We start from the raw sequence: 18900 nt of genomic DNA, 5'->3' as shown, positions 1-18900 counted from the left end.
ACCAAAACTGTCCCTTAACATCAAAAATGGTTTTAGCTAGAAAACAGCAATAATAAATTAGAATCACTCGCAGAATTGAGCGATAGCGATTTGTGGGGAGATCCGTCATCAAATACTGAAAAGTAATGACAGTGACAATTCTGCAACTGCGCAAATTTCAGTTTTTTTGATTTGATTACATTATTGAATAATTTTTATTATTGTTATATTATTATTTGGTATAATTATTTATAGTTATTTATTATATTATAATTTATTTTTCAAACTTTATCATACCCGGGATGTCTGCTAGATGTTTGGACAGATTTAAGTGAGTTATTCCTAAGGCCGCGTACACACGGGCAGATTGTCTGTCCAACTTAGTCCGCTGAACCGTGTTTCAGCGGACAATCCGCTCGTGTGTGGGCTTCAACTGACTTTTTCAGCGGACTGTCTGACGAACAAAGTCTTACGGAATTTCCGTAATTTTGTCCGTTCAAACTTGGTTTTGTCCGTCCAAACTTGGTTTCAGCGGACAGTCCGCTCGTGTGTAGGCAAGTTGGACGGACTAAGTATGGCGCATGCTCAGAAAGGATTTACACGGCCGAAGGTTGCATTGCAGTGTATAGGACGTGGTTTTTCTAGTCCCGTCGTACGTGCTGTACACGTCATCGCGCACGCTTTCAGCGGACTGTCTGCTCATCGTGTGTGGTCAAGTCCGTTCATTCAAATTTTGAACGGACTGTCTGTCGGATTGTCTGACGAACTTAGTTGGGCAGACAATCCGCCCGTGTGTACGCGGCCTAAGAATTACAGGACTACAATATAAAACACCAAATTTTCATGCAAAATAATTGTACCGCTTTCAGCACCTAAAATCTGAAAAATAATCATACCGCCAGGGAGGTTAAGGCAAGGAGACAAGCGCGTATAAGGGGCCATTGCATTTTTATATATTTTTGGGAGATATTTATTATAACAAAAAGTAAAAAATAATGTGTTTTTTTCCAAATTGACGCTCTATTTTTGTTTATAGCACAAAAAAATAAAAAACGCAGAGGTGATCAAATACCACCAAAAGAAAGCTCTATTTGTGGGGAAAAAAGGACGCCAATTGTGTTTGGGAGCCACGTCGCATGACCGCGCAATTGTCAGTTAAAGCGACGCTGTGCTGAATCGCAAAAAGTGTTCTGGTCTTAAGCCAGCAAAATGGTCCGGTCTGAAAGTGGTTAATGGCCACCAATGTAAGCAGAATTCTTTCCACTGACTGCCAATGTAAGGGGCATTCTTCCCACTGACCACCAATGTAAGGGGCATTCTTCCCACTGATCACCAATGTAAGGGGCATTCTTCCCACTGACCACCAATGTAAGACATTTTTTTTCCCACTGACCGCCAATGTAAGGAGCATTCTTCCCACTGATCACTAGTGTAAGGAGCATTCTTCCCACTGATCACTAGTGTAAGGAGCATTCTTCCCACTGACCACCATGTAAGGAGCATTCTTCCCTTTGACCGTCAATGTAAGGACAATTTTTTCCACTGACCACCAATGTAAGAAACATTTTTCCTATTGACCATCAATGTAAGGAACATTCTTCCCACTGACCGCCAATGTAAGGGGCATCTGAAGGATGATAGAAGGATGATAGAGCCAGCGCCACAACACCATTAATCTTTTTAGCGGTCTAAAATCATGGTATTATGACCGCCACTGTAAGCCCTTGTACACACGGTCGGACATTCCGACGGAAAATGTCCGATTGGACCGTGTTGTCGGATATTCCGACTGTGTGTGGTCTGCATCGGACTGTTTCCATCGGAATATCCGACTTTTCCAACTTTCCAACTTGCCGGTAAAATTTTTAGACAAAATGCTCCGATCGGACATACTCCGATCATGTGTAGCCTACTCCGACGGACAAAGTGCCACGCATGCTCAGATCAAATTCCTAGACCAAAGCTATTGGCTACTAGCCTGAACGTAGTCCCGTCGTAACGAAATAACGTCATCACGTTATGTACAATCGGATTTTCCGACAACTGAGTCTGACCGTGTGTATCCAACATCACTTCCGGACCTCTTTCGGAATTAATCCGTCGGAATTAATCCAATTTGGTTGCCGGAATCTCCGACCCTGTATACGGGGGCTTAGGGTTCCTTTGGCTAAAAAAGGTTGACAAAGGCTGATAGCTATGATTAATGCCTGTTCTGGGTAGAAACACGTTAGCGTTGGGATCCACTGTTTTTTGTCTGTGACAAATAAAGTTTTTGTAGGATTCTGAAGATGTGTGCCACTGCTATATACTTATTTTTCCCTACTGAACCTGAAAAATAATTGTAAGGGTTCCTCTGGGTAAAAAGGTTGAGAAGAGCTGATTTATAGTATTCCCCTTTGCTCCTTCCACAGCAGCTAGATAAGGAGGCAAGGGGGGTGGGGGAGTGGAGTAGCTAGACCAGCACAATAATTAGACAACCCCAGGAGAGAGGGGACTGTGTTGGGGAATTGACTCTTTCTGAAGAAGTCAAATTTGCTAGCAAGTTCAGACCCACATTTGCAAGTGCATACAGAAAGTACATAGACGACACATACAAAGGAGATGTCCATCCATATCTGAGAATTATAGAAAGCACAGAAAGATTGAATAACACCATCTTCTCTGTACAGTTATAGTTTTCCTCTATCCACCCTTATGCCGCGTAGACACAGACAATCCGGCGGACTTTGCAGCTGAGGTCCGCCGGACTTTCAAGGGAACGGACTTGGCCACACACACGATCACTCCAAAAGTCAGACGGATTAGAACGTGATGACGTAGGAAGTTTATAGCCAGTAGCCAATAGCTGCCCTAGCATCGGTTTTAGTCCGTCGGACTAGCACACAGACGACCGGATTTTTAGACCGGACTCAAGTCCGTCAGAAAGATTTGAAGCAAGTTTTATTTCTAGGTCCGCTGGACTTTTTGGAAGAAAAAGTCAGTTGGAGCCCATACACGATCGAATTGTCCGACGGATTTCAGACCAAGTCCGTCGAAAAGTCCGGTCCTGTGTACGTGGCATTAGACTGCTGATTGGACAATTAAAGTGCAGCAGGAAACTGTTGAAGTTAACCCTCTATTCCCTTCTTCTTTCGAATGTTCCTTGTATGCAAATTTGCATGAAACATAAATGATTGGCTCCCAGTCATGCCCTTTCCTTTTTCAACCTCATTTCTGCTGTAGAGGGGCTACCAAGCCTAATTCAGATACACTTGTTGCATTTTAAAATACATTTAATGATGTACTAGTGGATACAGATCTGCATTAAATTATGTCTTTTATATCTTTCAAGGGTCAGTTATAATAGTTAATGACTGATTTAATACACGGCTGATTCATTTATCAGAATTCAACATCAGTACCGGTACATATTAAAAACAAGTGCTGAGCCGGATATGAATTCTCATGAGGATTTTGTGCTCATCTCCCCAACTTCATATAAACTAATTAAATTAATTTGGTCTTTATCAAACCTTTCCTTGTTCCTGAGGAGCAGCGGCAATTGCTTCCAAGCAGAGCTGCAATAAAGATCCTGGAATAAAGACCTACAGTTGATTCGGCGATCAGCATAGGGCGTCCGTAATCCAGATAAGAAATGTTGAGGTAGTGCCGTCCTCATTAAAAGATGCTGATAAAGCCGCGTACACACGGGCGGACTGTCTGGCCAACTAAGTCCGTCAGACAAAATCCGACGGACAGTCCGTCCTACTTTTGAATGAACGGACTTGACCACACACGATGAACAGACAGTCCGTCGAAAGCTTGCGCGATGACGTGTACAGCACGTACGACGGGACTAGAAATACGACGTCCAATACACTGCAATGCAACCTTTCGCCGTGTAAATCCTTTCTGAGCATGCGCCATACTTAGTCCGTCGAACTAGCCTACTCACGAGCGGACTGTCCGCTGAAACCAAAGTTGGACGGACTGTATTACGGAAATTCCGAAAGACTTAGTCCGTCAGACTGTCCGCTGAAAAAGTCCGCTGAAGCCCACACACGAGCGGACTGTCCGCTGAAATGTGTTTCAGCGGACTAAGTTGGACAGACAGTCCGCCCGTGTGTACGCGGCCTTAGTCTCTATTAAATGGAGTCCACAATGCACCAAATTGAAATGAAATAATAGAGGACATGAAGCATCAGAAAGAGAGAATATCAGCTAGTATGGGTCATCAGGTACCAAATATCTCTGGAAGTCAATGTTATCTTTGACTGCTTTGGTCCAAGGCTGGATGGGTACAAATTAAATTTGGAGATCCTGCCATAAACATACTTTCTGTCCTAGGGTGACAACGCTTACCCACCATATTGAATCTGTGGAGGAGCAAGGTAGTCACCCTAGGACAGAAAGTGTAGAACAACACCTTCCGTTCTGCTTTTCCCCATAATGGGGAGGAGATGATAACACTGCTTCAAAGATAACTCGGCATGTAACTCCTTGGGATACGGATCACCTGTCCTCTTCAGTTCAGAGTAGTCCACGATCCACTACCAAAGCACAGAGCTTTCCACACAAGTCATAGTGGGAATACAGGGTTGTAACCATCTTGGCAGAGCCAGAATAACCAGCAACACTAGAGATCCTAAAACTCGTGGATGATGCAATTTTGTTGCGAAACGCGTAGGGCTGAGCGGTACGCTACTTATCACCTCGTGTTTGTGACGGGTTCCAGGAGAACGGGTCTGTCCGTGTGCGTCCGGCCGGCGCCACGGACTTAAGGCGTATTTTCTTTTACACACTTGTAAGTGTATTTTTATATTTTTATTTTTATAATAAAAGGGTTTTACACTATTTCGAGTTTTATTTTTCCTCTATGATTTTGATGCCCCTGCCTCTGAGTCCTTCCTTTGGACCTTTGAGTTAAGTGTCCGGGAGTGAGTTTCCTTCCCAAGATCCTTTGAAGTAGTGAAACCAGGAGGACATCGAGGAACCCCCCCTCGTGGCTGGAAGTGGCGTCTACTCTCATAAAGTCCCGTGTGACCCTCTGTAGTGGGGGGTCATGTCTATCTGGTAAGCAGCTAATCTTATCGTATGTTGGTGGTGGATTGAACACAATTCTTTCCATTTTTGGATCCCTATGAACATTGCGGTTTATCCTTAGAGGATTTTCATTCACAGCTTCACGTCAACTATTTTGGTATTTTTATACACGGACTTATTGTTTATACACTGGGTGTTTATGCTTTATATTTTTTTGTATTTATAGGTTTATGTCATGGAACTTTACTGTATGTGTTAAATTACAGTGGCTAGACTTTGGGTTTGAAATATTAACACGTATGTGTTTTGTATCACGTATATATATAGGGTTGCTATACCCTGTCTAATATTTATTCCAATATTACTGCACGAGTAGTTGGTTGTATTTGTTTTTGTATTTGTTTAGCGCGGCTTATGATTTTTTGTTTTCCTATTAGATCACTATGCCCTATCCCAATATGGGGCCAACGCTATTCCCATCTCCACCAGGGAGCAGTTCCAACACTCCTCTGAAGGAGAGCGTACAGCCCAGTACCCGTGTTGCTCAAATATTGGCTCTATATGTGTGCTCTGCATGAGTGGAGTTCCTCCTCATCTTCTTTCTTCAGCCTAATAACTGAACCACACAACTCCGGTCCTTAAAGTGGAACTTAACTGCCCCCATGTTTTTTTGCCCTCTTACCTATATGGCTGGGTTATCTTCTAAACATGAACATTTCCTGTTGGATGACATAGCCCTAGGCCCATGCCGCCATCTTGGTCCTCTTTAGCTGGCTGTCTCTTCTGGGTTCAGACACACAACTACCAATAAAGTATTGGGACCACCCATTGACCACTCTTTGTGCTTAGTCTTGCAGCCTTCTAGAAGATGTGACGTGAGTAACCCAGGAGGTTGTAGGACCAGGGACACATCATTCTGGCCCAGGGCAGAATGGCAGCAGAGGATGGAGCCAGACGAAAAAAAAATATCAGAAAAAGAAAACCCAAAATTTGTGATTATGAAGGTGAGAGAGTTTGAATGGAACAAATTTCATTTTTGGAGTTAGATTTTGCTTTAAATCCCTGAGATTAAATAAGGAAAATTGACAGGAAACTCGGCCTAGCAACAATCTGGTCAAGACCTCTGCTTAAAAGGCTTTGTAAGCAGAGTGCACTGGACAGCACTGGATTCCTGACATGTTTAAGCCCTTGTACACACGGTTGGAGATTACGACGGAGTGTGTCCTATCGGACCGTTTTGTCGGATAATCCGACTGTGTGTGGTATGCATTGGACTGTTTCCGTCTGAATATCCGTCGGACCCAATTTTCCAACTTGTTCAAACTGGTCCGATCGGACATACTCCGATCATGTGTAGAGAATTCCGATTGAACAAAGTGCCACGCATGCTCAGATCAAATTCCTACATCAAAGCTTTTGGCTACTAGTGTGAACGTAGTCCCGTCGTAATGAAATAACGTCATCACGTTCTGAACGATCGGATTTTCTGACAACTTTGTCCGACCGTGTGTATGCAACAGTTTCGGACACAATCTTTTGATGGTATATTTCATACAAAAAAGGAGCAAATAAGAGGAGATCGTTATTAGGGTTTAATACCCTTTAACGGTCTGTTGTGTAACAAACCTTCAAGCCCTCCTGCCCAAAACAAAGCATTCGTTTTCATTGGAGGTCTACAGATTTTTACATTTTTATTATGTATTTTTCAATCTATTTTTATCTTTACCATCTTCCTACATTATATATTCAGAATCCTGGTGATCACTAACATGTTTGCCTCCTTTGTTTTTTTCTGCAATGTTACTCTATAACCACAGAGTCCTTTCTTTAGATTATCTGCAGTTAAATTTGCTCTGAGATAATTTGCGATCCTGCCCAATGCAAACATTTATTCTTTTTTAAAACAACATGTATGTTTAGCGCAAACAGACCCAGCATTTGTGATTGTGTGGATTAAACAAGCTCGGTAAACAGTTATGGGGACAAAGTCACTTGAAGGCCTCATTCACACGGTCAAATAGAGCCACACACCACCAAGAATCAGCTGGGATCACAGATGTTTACGATCACAACAAATACGTCATGATGACACGGCACATCTATGCTTCATACCCTTTTAAATAGAAGCTGAAATCCCACTGGCCCATTGACCTGGGTAGAGATCCTATCTAAGCCCTTGTACACACGGTCGGAGATTCCGACAACCAAATCCGTTGGATTTTGTCCGTCGGATTTTGTCCGAAACTGTTGTATACTGTTGTCGGATGAAGTTGTCGCAAAATGCGATCGTTCAGAACGTGATGACGTTATTTCATTACGACCGGACTACGTTCATGCTAGTAGCCAATAGCTTTGATGTAGGAATTTGATCTGAGCATGCGTGGCACTTTGTCCGATCAGAATTCTCTACACATGATCGGAGTATGTCCGATCGGAGCATTTTGTCGGAAAATATTTCCGGCAAGTTGGAAAATTTGGTCCGACGGATATTCCGACGGAAACAGTATGATACAGACCACACACAGTCGGAATATCCGACAAAACGCTCCGATCGGACACATTCCGTCGGAATCTCCGATCGTGTGTACAAGGGCTAACACTCTGTAACATTGAAATGACCTCTAAGGACACCTCTGCCAGGTCACGAGTGGATCCACTTATCATTACTTTCAATTAGGGATGAGCTTGGGTTTGGTCCAACCTCTGGATCAGACCCAACCCTGAAGCAAGCTGTCACCCTCCTCAAATCACTGCCCAATCAGCTATAACCAGAGAATTCTATTTTATGCAGGGTCAAGTAACAATGGGGTGGGGTTGTTCGTAAAATTATTGACCTTATATGACCACATTTGAACAATGTCAATGAGTAAATATGGCCATGTGGCTATATTAGGCCAATGATGCCACAAGCATCCCCACCCCTTAGTTATGTGCGACTACAGGGCATGGAATGCCCTGGTTGCGGCTGATAGGGTGCTGATTTGGCAAGAGTGGCAGCTTGCTTCCAGGTTTGGTCCATACCTACGTTTGGACCAAACCTGTGCTTATCTCTGCTTTCAATAAAAAAAATTTTTTAACGAGCTTTCCTGCATCCAGGGTAAGGATGATCTAAGGTTCGATCCAGAATAAAACTGTCATGAGAGCTACAAACAAATGGCCACTGCCCCCATCTATAACTGGCTTTTGCAGCAAGGAGCAAATGGAAGGGTGAAGCATGTCAAACAAAACCAAAGAAAATTCCCAGGTCAACTTACCTATCAGTCTGCAACCAATTAAATTATCGTCTTTTGTCATGACAGCAAGCCTCCATGCCAATCAGTTGTGGCCTTGGAGTTCCAGTTGTGGAGTTGACTTATTATGGCCACATGGCCATATATGGATCATGGCATTGACCGATTTGACCGTGTGGCCATATTAGGTTAAAGCGGGAGTCCGCCGGGACTCCGCGTTTTTTTTTTTTTTTTAAAGCCAGCAGCTACAAATACTGCAGCTGCTGACTTTTAAAATAGTGACACTTACCTGTCCAGCACGCCCGCGATTTCGGCACCCGAAGCCGATCTCCCGATCGTCTCTCGGGTGCTGCCGCCGCCATCATGGGTATGGGTATCAGGAAGTGGAGCCTTCCGGCTTCATTTCCCGGGTTCCCTACTGTCGCGCTGCGCAATAAGGACGGTCCCCGCTGCCTCTGGGATCTGTGTGTTTCCCAGCAGGCAGCGGGGGACTTTCGGAAAGGGGCGTAATCTACGCCCCTTTCCGCAGAGAGCTATCCCGGAAGTGGGTGCAGATACCTGTACTGTACAGGTACCTGCACCCCCCTCCCCCCTGAAAGGTGCCAATTGTGGCGCCGGAGGGGGGGAGGGTTCCGATGAGCAGAAGGTCCACTTTAGGGTGGACCTCCGCTTTAATGATGTCGCCAGCACTCCTGACCCTTTGCTACATGCAGCTGTGGGGTGGGGTATTCCATGGTTGTAGCTAATTGGGAATGCAGCCTGATGTCATGTGAAAGTTTCCTGTGGATTTGGGTTGACTTCAGTTCAGCCCAAACCTTAGCTCATCCTTAGCCCAGGGCTACTCATCTATATCTAATCACATGTAATACCTTGGATGTCTGTTTACATATGAACAGGTCAGCACCTTGCTGGCCATGGCTTTGATCCCAGCCATAGAAATGGGCTAATTTTTATTGATGCATGGTACTAATCAACTGAATAAGGTCTAATATTCTGTAGCTATGTAATTTCCCTCTTTGATATATGATGCAAATATAGCTTGACTTTCATGAATATTGTAATGATACCTATCTAAAGGAGATCTCTATTTAAAAAGTATTTATTGAAAATAGTGATGAATTGGTCCACTTGTGGCCTGGCAAGGGGGTCATTTGGACCCCTACGCAGGCCACTCTCACATTACTAAGTGCTTGACAGGGTAAAGGGACAATGGGATTGCACCAGCTAATTAAGAGGATGTGAGCACCAGAAAGAACACCAAACACAAGATCCAGGATTCACGAAGGATTTGTTGATTCAGTAAATGACCACAGAAAGGGCAACAAACATCCAGCATGCTTTGAAGGTCCATAGATCTCTCCCTTCCTCAGGGCTTAAAGCCCAGATGCCAGTAAGGAATCTGGGTGGATCCCAACATCTTTGCCCACCCAGATGCCTTACAGACAGCTGGCTCAGCCTCTCAGAGTGCTGTTGAGAGTCTGAGCCAGCCCTTTTCGCCCTCTCCCCAGCCTGGCTCTCTAGTGAGCAGAGAACCGTTGACTAACAATGGTCACATGATTGCCCAGTTCTCCAGCTTAGAGCCAGCAGGGGGACAGCTACAGCATGGGACCAAGGATGCAGCAGGTTCTGCTCCCCAGCTTTGATCCTGGGACACTGGCCGGGACTGAGCCGTAGCGGGACATTTTACTAAAATTCGTGACTGTCCTGGCAGACCTGGGACAGTTGGCAAGTATGCTATGCATGTTCATTTTTTACCATTCCAACACTTCTCCTTTAAGTACATTAAAATGGTTCAGGGACTCATACATACTGTAAGTGGTACAACCACTACCTCTGAGTCCCTAGACCATTTCATTAGAATAAAGCCCTGGGGTAGTGGGAGATCTATTGGCCCCCAAAACACGTTGGCTGTTTGTTGTCCTTTCTGTGGTAATTTACTGAACCAATAAATCCTTTTTGTACTCTTGGATTATTTTTGTTGCGTTTTCTGGTGCCACTGTATATGGATTACTCAATCTGAGTGACCCTTATTTTTTGAGGGGTTCCCACTTTATGGGGAACCATCGAACCTAAGCCATTCGTTTCCACCAAGGCCTTTACTTCTATTGGTAGATGTACGATATCCAGAGCATTATCCTCACCTTGTCCTGGATCATGACATAATTGTCCTAATATGCAATTTGTATAATAGAAATAAGGGTGTCAGTGTCTTTCCCATTGGGGACCATCATCTTTTGTATTAGGCGGTCATTGATCTATTAGCGTACGAAGGGGCAGAGGTTTTAATCCTTCCCCACTTTATGGAAAATGGGAAAAATGTTTTGCCTTTGGATTATTTCTGTTGCTTTTTCTAGTGCAACTGTGTATGGATTAATCCATCTGGGGGACCCTTATTTTTTGAGGGTCCCCCACTTTGTGGGGAACCACTGAACCTAAGCCATTCGTTTGTACCAAGGCCTTCATTTCTATTGGTAGATGTACAATATCCAGAGCATTATCCTCACCTTGTCTTGGATCACAACATAATTGTCCTAATATGGATTTTGTATAGTAGAAATAAGGGTGTCAGTGTCTCGCCCATAGGGAACCATCGTCTTTTGTATTAGGTGGTGACTGGTCAGTGAGTGTATGAAGAAGTTTCAATTCTTTCCCAATTTATGGAAAATGGGAAAAATGATTTGGTTTTAGATATGATCTCCAACTTTCCTGTTCATTCATTGAAAGGTCAAGTGGAAGTTGAACATGTCACGCATGTTGCCCTCATCCTTGCAGCTCACTTCCATTATTTCGAAGCATAATACACCCCTCTATCAGCTGGACCTTTTCATTTCTTTCACGATCCCTTGCACGCCACATATTACATGGCGAGTACAGACACAGAGTCAACACCACATGCGATAAGGTGGCGCATTAGGTATTAGGGCCTCCCGCAGTCTATTTACTGATTATCTGACCCAATCTGTCACACAGTGCTTCAATGATTTGTGAGATGTTATTGACACAGCTGCTAAACCATACAAATATCTGGCATCATTCACAGCTACTGCCTTCCAGCAGGTCATAGTAAGTCTAGTACGGGATGCTAGGCTGAATAGTGAAATAGGGGTGGATTTGCCTTTTGTGATGCCTGTGCAGCTGCACAAGGGCCCCATTTATGCTAGTTGTGAGATAGTTGGGTACTGGGACCCCACCCCCCATGAAGTGTCATGCTGACCTGGTCACAGATTGATGCATTGTTTGCTTTTATGTAGTCAGTCCTTGTCCAGTCCAATGTAAAGGTGCCTGAGCAAGCGGCTCTGTACCAAAATGGTTATTGTGATTGGTTGTGCCATCATATAAAAAGTAGTGTTTATATCTGTGACCCCTCCCCTTCCTCTGGAGAAGGAACTAATGAATAAATGATTAATTCGATCATTGGTTCCCAATCATTGGCTCCAGCATCTACTTTAGTGAACTGATTTGAACTCTTCCACCTCCTTCCCTGTATTTGTCAGCTCCATCCTGTCTCATTATTGACCCTCTATTAAAGTGCTACTAAACCCAGGAGCCTGCATTCACTAGATCTGGTCTCCCACAGTACACAGAACATGGAAATGCAATTATTTTAGTAGATATAAACTGCTAAATACCTTTTCTCATCAGCAGTATATAGCAGTCTTGTGACTTCTATCAGTGTCTGGTTAAAGCTTGTATGAGGCGTTTTCATTCTCCTCTGACTGTCCTATTAGGCTGCAAGTAGGAAACAGGCTGTGAAGCTGTGAGGCTTCACTTCTTGTTTCCCTTAGTAAGGATGCCTGCGCCTGCACCCAGAGTCTGGGGATGGGTCAGCTTTGGGTGAGGACATTGCAGGATCTCTGGACAGGTAAGTGTCCTTATATTAAAAGTCAGCAGCTACTGTATTTGTAGCTGCTGACTTTTATTTTTTTTAACCACTTCACGCAAATCGTCGTAACTGTACGTAGGTACATTGATGCTAAATACCATTGTTATGGCAACAGCTAGCTGCTATAAACCTGGTATTTTCAGCAACGGCGTGCGATTCTCTTTAAGAAATAAGTGGTCTCTGCAGAAGATTCGCAGTGAGATCACTTTTAATTAGGGACGGAATTGCCCCCCCGCTGCGCTCCGGTCGTCTCCGGCGCTTACCGGAGCGGACCAGTAGAAGCGAAGATGATTGCATCCTTTCCCTTTTGAGTCTGGATGCCGAGTGAGGGAAAGATGGTCCCCACTCGGCTGCATAACATTAGATGGCGGAAGCGACGTCAAGCGCCACTTCTGCCCAATGGTCTTAAAGGGGGATTCTTTTTGACCCCAGATCTCACATTTAATGCCGCGTACACACGACCGGACTTTTTGTCAGACTAGGTCCGACGGTCTTCCCGACGGACTTTCGGCGGAGGTCCGACGGACTTTCTGAATGAAACGGACTTGGCCACACACGACCGGACTAAGTCTGTTTGAAAGTCAGTTCGTTTTGAACGTGATGACATAAACGGGACTGAACAAGGAAGTTCAATAGCCAGTAGCCAATAGCTGCCCTTGCGTCGTATTTGGTCCGTCGGACTAGCACACAGATGAACGGTTTTCCTGATTTTTAGTCCGTTGGGCTAGAGTCCGTCGGATAGATTTGAAACATGTTTTATTTCTAGGTCTGTCGGACTTTTGGGAAAATAAAGTCCGCTGGAGCCCACACACGATCGAATTGTTTGACGGATTCCGGTCCACTGGACCAAGTCTGCCGGAAAGTCCGATCATGTGTACGCAGCATAAGAGGTCCTGTCTTGTTTTTTTTGTTTTTTTATTACAAGGGATGTTTACATTCCTCATAATAGGAATAAAAGTGACCCAAAATAATTTTTTATAAGGACAAAAAAATAAATAAATAAATAAATAAACGCGAGCTTGTCCCGCCGAGCTCGCGTGCAGAAGTGAGCGCATACGTAAGCCGCCCCCGCATATGAAAACAGTGTTCAAACCACACATATGAGGTATTGTCTTGATCGTTAGAGCGAGAGCAATAATTCTAGCCCTAGACCCCCTTTGTAACTCAAAACTGTTAACCTGTAGAAATTTTTAAATGTCGCCAATGCCGATTTTTAAGTGCCAAAGTTTGTCGCCATTTCGCGAGTGGGTGCAATTTTGAAGCGTGACATGTTGGGTATCAATTTACTCGGCATAACACTATCTTTCACAATATAAAAAAAAAACGGACCTTTGACCAGATCAAGCATAGACATGACCTTCCTAATTCCTATTACTTTAGATTCTTCCAACTGCGTCACACCTTCCAGGCCCCGTTTAAGAACCGAGCCATTGAGTCCTTCCCCTCAGACCTAGAAAATCTGCTTACGTCTGAGGAACTTCCTAAAACTTTATTTGTTACATACAAAGAATTATTTTAAAAAAGGCCATTGGCAGTAGCCAAGTGTAGGGAAAGGTGGGAAGCAGAGGTCCCCGACATCCAGGGTGAGGAGTGGAATGACATGTGGGATCATCCCTTTCAGCACCTGGTGGCGGCCAGAGATAGACTGATCCACTTTAAATTCTTACATAAAAATGTATTATACCCCAGCTAGACTGGCTTCCATAGCCCCGAATGTTCCGGAAGAATGTTGGAGGTGTACTTTTTTGCCAGCGGCTGGCGACCATATATTTTGGGGGTGCCCTCAGATCCAACAGTTCTGGACTGAGGTTGCCTCCTGCATAGACGAGGTCCTGGTGGTCCCTGTCCCACTGACAATCAGAGTGTGTCTCCTTGGATTGGTCAAAGAGGTTGCTCCATCTCTGGCTCACAGAACTCTAATCAATATCCTACAGTTTTATGGTAGGAAGGCCATACTATTACATTGGAAGAAACCTGAAGCCCCCTCCCTACTTTTTTGGAAGGGGCTGGGGAATTCAATGATGCCCCATTATAAAGCGACATACTTCTCAAGGGTATGTGGAAAGAAATTTGATAAGTTGTGGCAAGCGTGGTATAATTCTGATGTAACGGTGGGGTAGGAGTCTTATTAGTATCGATTAGCCATAGTGTGTACATCCTTTTAACACCCGGGTCATTAGGGGTGCAACGGATCGTCACCGATCCGTGATCCGAACGGGTCACCCCGCTCGGATCGGCACATGCCGCGATCCGCGGACCGCTCCGTGGTCTCAGCCTTAGGAAAGGCCGTGGCTTCGGCCTAGCTCCGAAGTGGCGGCCATCTTTCTACACCCAGGCTGTTTACACTGTGATCGCTCCGACGGAGCGATCACTTGTAAACAATCCGGTGTCATGTCATGACGCCAGTTCCTCTCTCCCCTCTCTGTACTAATCTATACAGTGGAGGGGAGAGATCCAGAGATGGAAGCAGCCATCCCTCCATACCCTGCAGCACCCAGCAATACTCTAGCAATGCTCTGCAATACCCTGCCAATACTCTGCAATACCCTGGCAATACTCTGCAATACCCTGGCAAAACTCAGCAATACCCTGCCAATACTCTGCAATAACCTGCCTGCCAATACTCTGCAATACCCTGCCTAGCAATACTCTGCAATACCCTGCCTAGCAATACTCAGCGATACCCTGCATAGCAATACTCTGCGATACCCAGCCAATACTCTGCGATACCCAGCCCATACTCTGTGATACCCAGCCCATACTCTGCGATGCCCAACCAATACTCTGCGATACCCAGCCAATACTCTGCGATACCCAGCCAATACTCTGCGATACTCAGCCATACTTAGCCGTAGCCAGCCATACTCAGCTGTACACAGCCATACTCAGACAATATTACAGTGGGGGAGATTGTGGATATTACAGTGGGGACTATATGGTGGTGGAATTTTAACAGGTTTTTGCAAATTAAATTATTATTTGCTGATCCGAAAAATGATCCGATCCGTGACTCTGATCCGAGGAACGATCCGATCCGTGAGTTTTTTGATCCATGGCACCCCTACGGGTCATGGTTGGGAGATATCTGAGGCCCAACGAGCACTGGCTGGTTTTCACTGCTAAAGAGTTACAACTATAAAGGCTGATTGGGCTTAATGATAGAGGTAAGCGGGCACTGTATGGTCAATCCTTGAGAGGTGTATTGAGTACCAGGTACATTTTTTGTCTGGATACAAGGTTTCTGAGAGGTTTGTGAAGGAACTTGAGTCTTGGGTTGTTGGGGGGTGGGGGAGTCAGTCACTTAATGTCTAGTTAGAGATACTGTTAGTCTTTTTTTTTTACGGTAAATGTTGGCCATGTTGGCCATATGAGTGGTTCGGTGTTGTGCCAGGTCGCTTTTTCATTGTAAAATTAATAAAAAAGAATATGTGAGTGTGATGGGGCTCAACTGCCCCATCACATATTTCAGGCTCTGCTTTGCTACCTGCAGACCTTGGATAGGCATGGCGAGTGTTGGTGGGTGGAATAGAAAGAGACGGATCAGCCAACATCCATTCCCCGATACGGATGTGACAAGTATTACATCATATCCCGGTTTAGCGCTGTCATCCCCAGGCTGCTGTGACCAGGAAGCAGCTAACAGAGCATGATCAATGATACTGAGTACAGTGTTGCATTGCAAAGTAATTGTCAATCAAACTATCACTGCATTGAAAACTGGAGAATGACCCATAATGAAGAGGTATTGGAAGCGGTTAACTAAAGTTTCAGAACAACCTTAGCAACGCCTTTGCTTACAATACCGAGACACAACTGACGGGTTCAGAAGAGAGGCTGTTTATACAGATTCTTTTCTCTAAATCCGAATCCACAACAAATTCACACACAGAAGATTTAGTGCTTTAAAAGCCAGCGTCCACTTATCCTCCCACGCGCCACCGAGATGGTCGTTTTACAAGGGAAAAGTTTTGTACTTCAAAGAGCGCTCTGCTATCAGGTTCTGTTTGGTTGGCAGGCTCGGCATCCTATAATGGATGCCTGTTTATACTACTGGAAGATTGTGCAGAATACAGCGCAGGAAGTCGAAAGCTGGTAGAGATTTTCATTTTCCTCTGTTTCTCTATCTGCTACACTGACCAATGGTTGACAAGCTAATTGGTCCAATTCCATTTGTAATCTATCTCTGTTTGGGAAAAAAATATAATTTATCTTCAAGAGACCCTGTCACCTGACTGTTCATTTCAACGAAAATATTCCCATAAGATTAGATTATATGTGCATTCAGGCATGTACTGGCAATTGGGACTACAGGGAGTTTCCCGGTGGGCCGATGGCTCAGTGGGCCATTTTCAGTGACAAAGTAATGGCTGCGTGGCTCGCCCTCATCTTCACGCAGTGATGTGAGAAAGGTGAGAAAAATACAGAGGAGAATAAGTGAAATAATAAAAGAGGTTAGTGAGGACCCCTTATGTTATACTACTTATGTTTTTTTGCACAATTGCGTATAGTTTTATAAACTGTTTTTGTGCTTGTTTGCAAAATTAAAGTGGGCTGGTCTGGATGAAGTCCAGGGCCAAATTTTTGTCCCAGTCCAGCCCTGTGTGCATTGAATGGGTTTTTCTTATGTTATTTACTGATAGACATCCCAAAACCCAGAAGACTGCTGTTGGGTGCCGCCATCTTCTTGCTGTGATGTCAGCAGCCCCAGTAGATTCAGAATGGTCACTTAATTGAGATTCTATTGTAGTCTTTCTCAAACTTTACTCTAGAGATTCCCTTAAAATGATTTTAAGTCTCAGGGAACCCCTGCTAAAATTAATTCTTTGGGTGTCATTAAGATAATGCCTCTTACATTGGAGGTCAGTGGGTAGAATGTTCTTTACATTGGCGGCCAGTTGGAAAAAGGCCCTCTACATTGGCGGTCAGTAGGAAGAAGAGTCCTTACATTGGAGGTCAGTGGTAAGAATGCTAATTACAGTGGTGGTCAGTGGGAAGAATGCTCCTTACATTGGTCATCAGTGGGAAGAATGTCCCTTACATTAGTGGTCAGTTGGAAGAATGTTCCTTACATATGTGGTCAGTAGGAAGAATGTCCATCTACATTGATGGTCAGTGGGAAAAATGCTCCTTACATTGGTGGTCAGTGGGAAGAATGCTCCTTACATTGGTGGTCAGTGGGAAGAATACTCCTTACATTGGTGGTCAGTGGGAAGAATACTCCTTACATTGGTCATCAGTGGGAAGAATGCTCCTTACATTGGTGGTCAGTGGGAAGAATGCAACTTACATTGATTGGCAGTGGGAAGAATTCTCCTTACATTGGTGGTCAGTGGGAAGAATGCTCTTAACATTGGTAGGCAGTGGGAATAATTCTCCCTACATTGGTGGTCAGTGGGAAGAATGCTCTTTACATTGCTGGTCAGTGGGAAGAATGCCCCTTACATTGGTGGTCGGTAGGAAGAATGCCTACTACTACCTAATACATTGGTGGGCAGTGGGAAGAATGCCACTTACATTGGTGGGCAGTGGGAAGAATGCCACTTACATTGGTGGGCAGTGAGAAGAATGTCCCCTTACAGTGGTAATCAGAATGCCACCTTTACAGTCAACTAGAAATATAATTTGTGTTATGCCCCTGACTTTATCAAGTGGCATTGGCCCTGGAACTATGCAGACCACATCAAACAAGTGGTCAACCAGCCATAGCTCAAGGAACCCCTTGCAACCTCTGGAGGAATCCCAGACCTCCACAGAACCTTGGCTGAGAATGGCTCCTCTCTAGTCCAGAAGCTACAGAAAAATTGTTATGTAGGGAGGTGAGGGGTGGAGGAACTGACATGTAGAGTAATCAGACAAGGCTTTCTCAATAGGGCTTGGTAGAACAATAGGGTCCCCCCCGAGGTTCTTAGGGGTTTCTTTGGGCAGTGAGTAATGAGAAATGAATCTTACACCTACAATGACTTCCAATATAATGCCGAATACGCAAGACCAGACTTTCCGGCAGACTAGGTCTGACAGTCTTCTCAGCGGACTTTCGGCAGAGTTCCGACGGACCTTCCCAGCGAACGGACATGCTCACACACGTCCGTTTGTTTTGAACGTGATGACATAAGACGGGACTAAAAAAGGAAGTTCAATAGCCAGTAGCCAATAGCTGCCCTTGCGTCGGATTTGGTCCGTCGGACCAGCACACAGACGAACGGTTTTCCCAATAGGTATTGAGTCCATCGGACAGATTTGAAACATGTTCTATTTCTAGGCCCATCTGATTTTTTATGTGAAAAGCCCACACACGGTCGGATTGTCCGACGGGCTGATTCCGTCGGACCTAGTCTGCTGGAAAGTCCGGTCGTGTGTACGTGGCATAAGAGGTCAATTTTCCATTGTCATTCAATTTAAAGTGGTTGTAACCTCTTACAACACACTTTGACCTACAGGTAAACCTAGATTAAGGCTTACCTGTAGGTCCAAGAAATATCTCCTAAACCTATATGGTTTAGGAGATATTTGCCCGAAGACAGGCACCGCAGTCTACGGCGCATGCGCCGTAGACAGCGGCGTGCAGGAGCACTGAGCGTGGCACCGTCAACGATGGAGATGCCACGCGTGTCGGCTACCGTGCGCATGCGCGGGAGTGACGTCATCGCGGCTTTGTCGAATGACAGCGGCGGAGCTGCGAGACCCACCGAGAAGATGGATGCACTGGACTACAGGGAACAGCGGTGACTTCGCTGGCTCCTGTGTCAGGTAAGTGACACATACTGTAATGGAGTACTATGCGATGCA

The 18900-nt window shown here is 44.8% G+C and overlaps 1 protein-coding gene across 1 annotated transcript in view; it reads right to left on the bottom strand.

The window, feature by feature from the left end:
- The window catches only part of LOC143933113 (free fatty acid receptor 2-like), a 35166-nt gene that overhangs the window by 3315 nt on the left and 12951 nt on the right, over positions 1-18900 (bottom strand). The gene's annotated exons all lie outside the window — the stretch shown is intronic.

This window comes from Lithobates pipiens, unplaced genomic scaffold (assembly GCF_037356315.1).
Source record: "Lithobates pipiens isolate NorthernLeopardFrog02 unplaced genomic scaffold, aLitPip1_a1.2 Scaffold_27, whole genome shotgun sequence".
NCBI lineage: Eukaryota > Metazoa > Chordata > Amphibia > Anura > Ranidae > Lithobates > Lithobates pipiens.
Note: the sequence above shows the minus strand (reverse complement) of the source record. Positions and strands in the feature narration are given on the sequence as shown.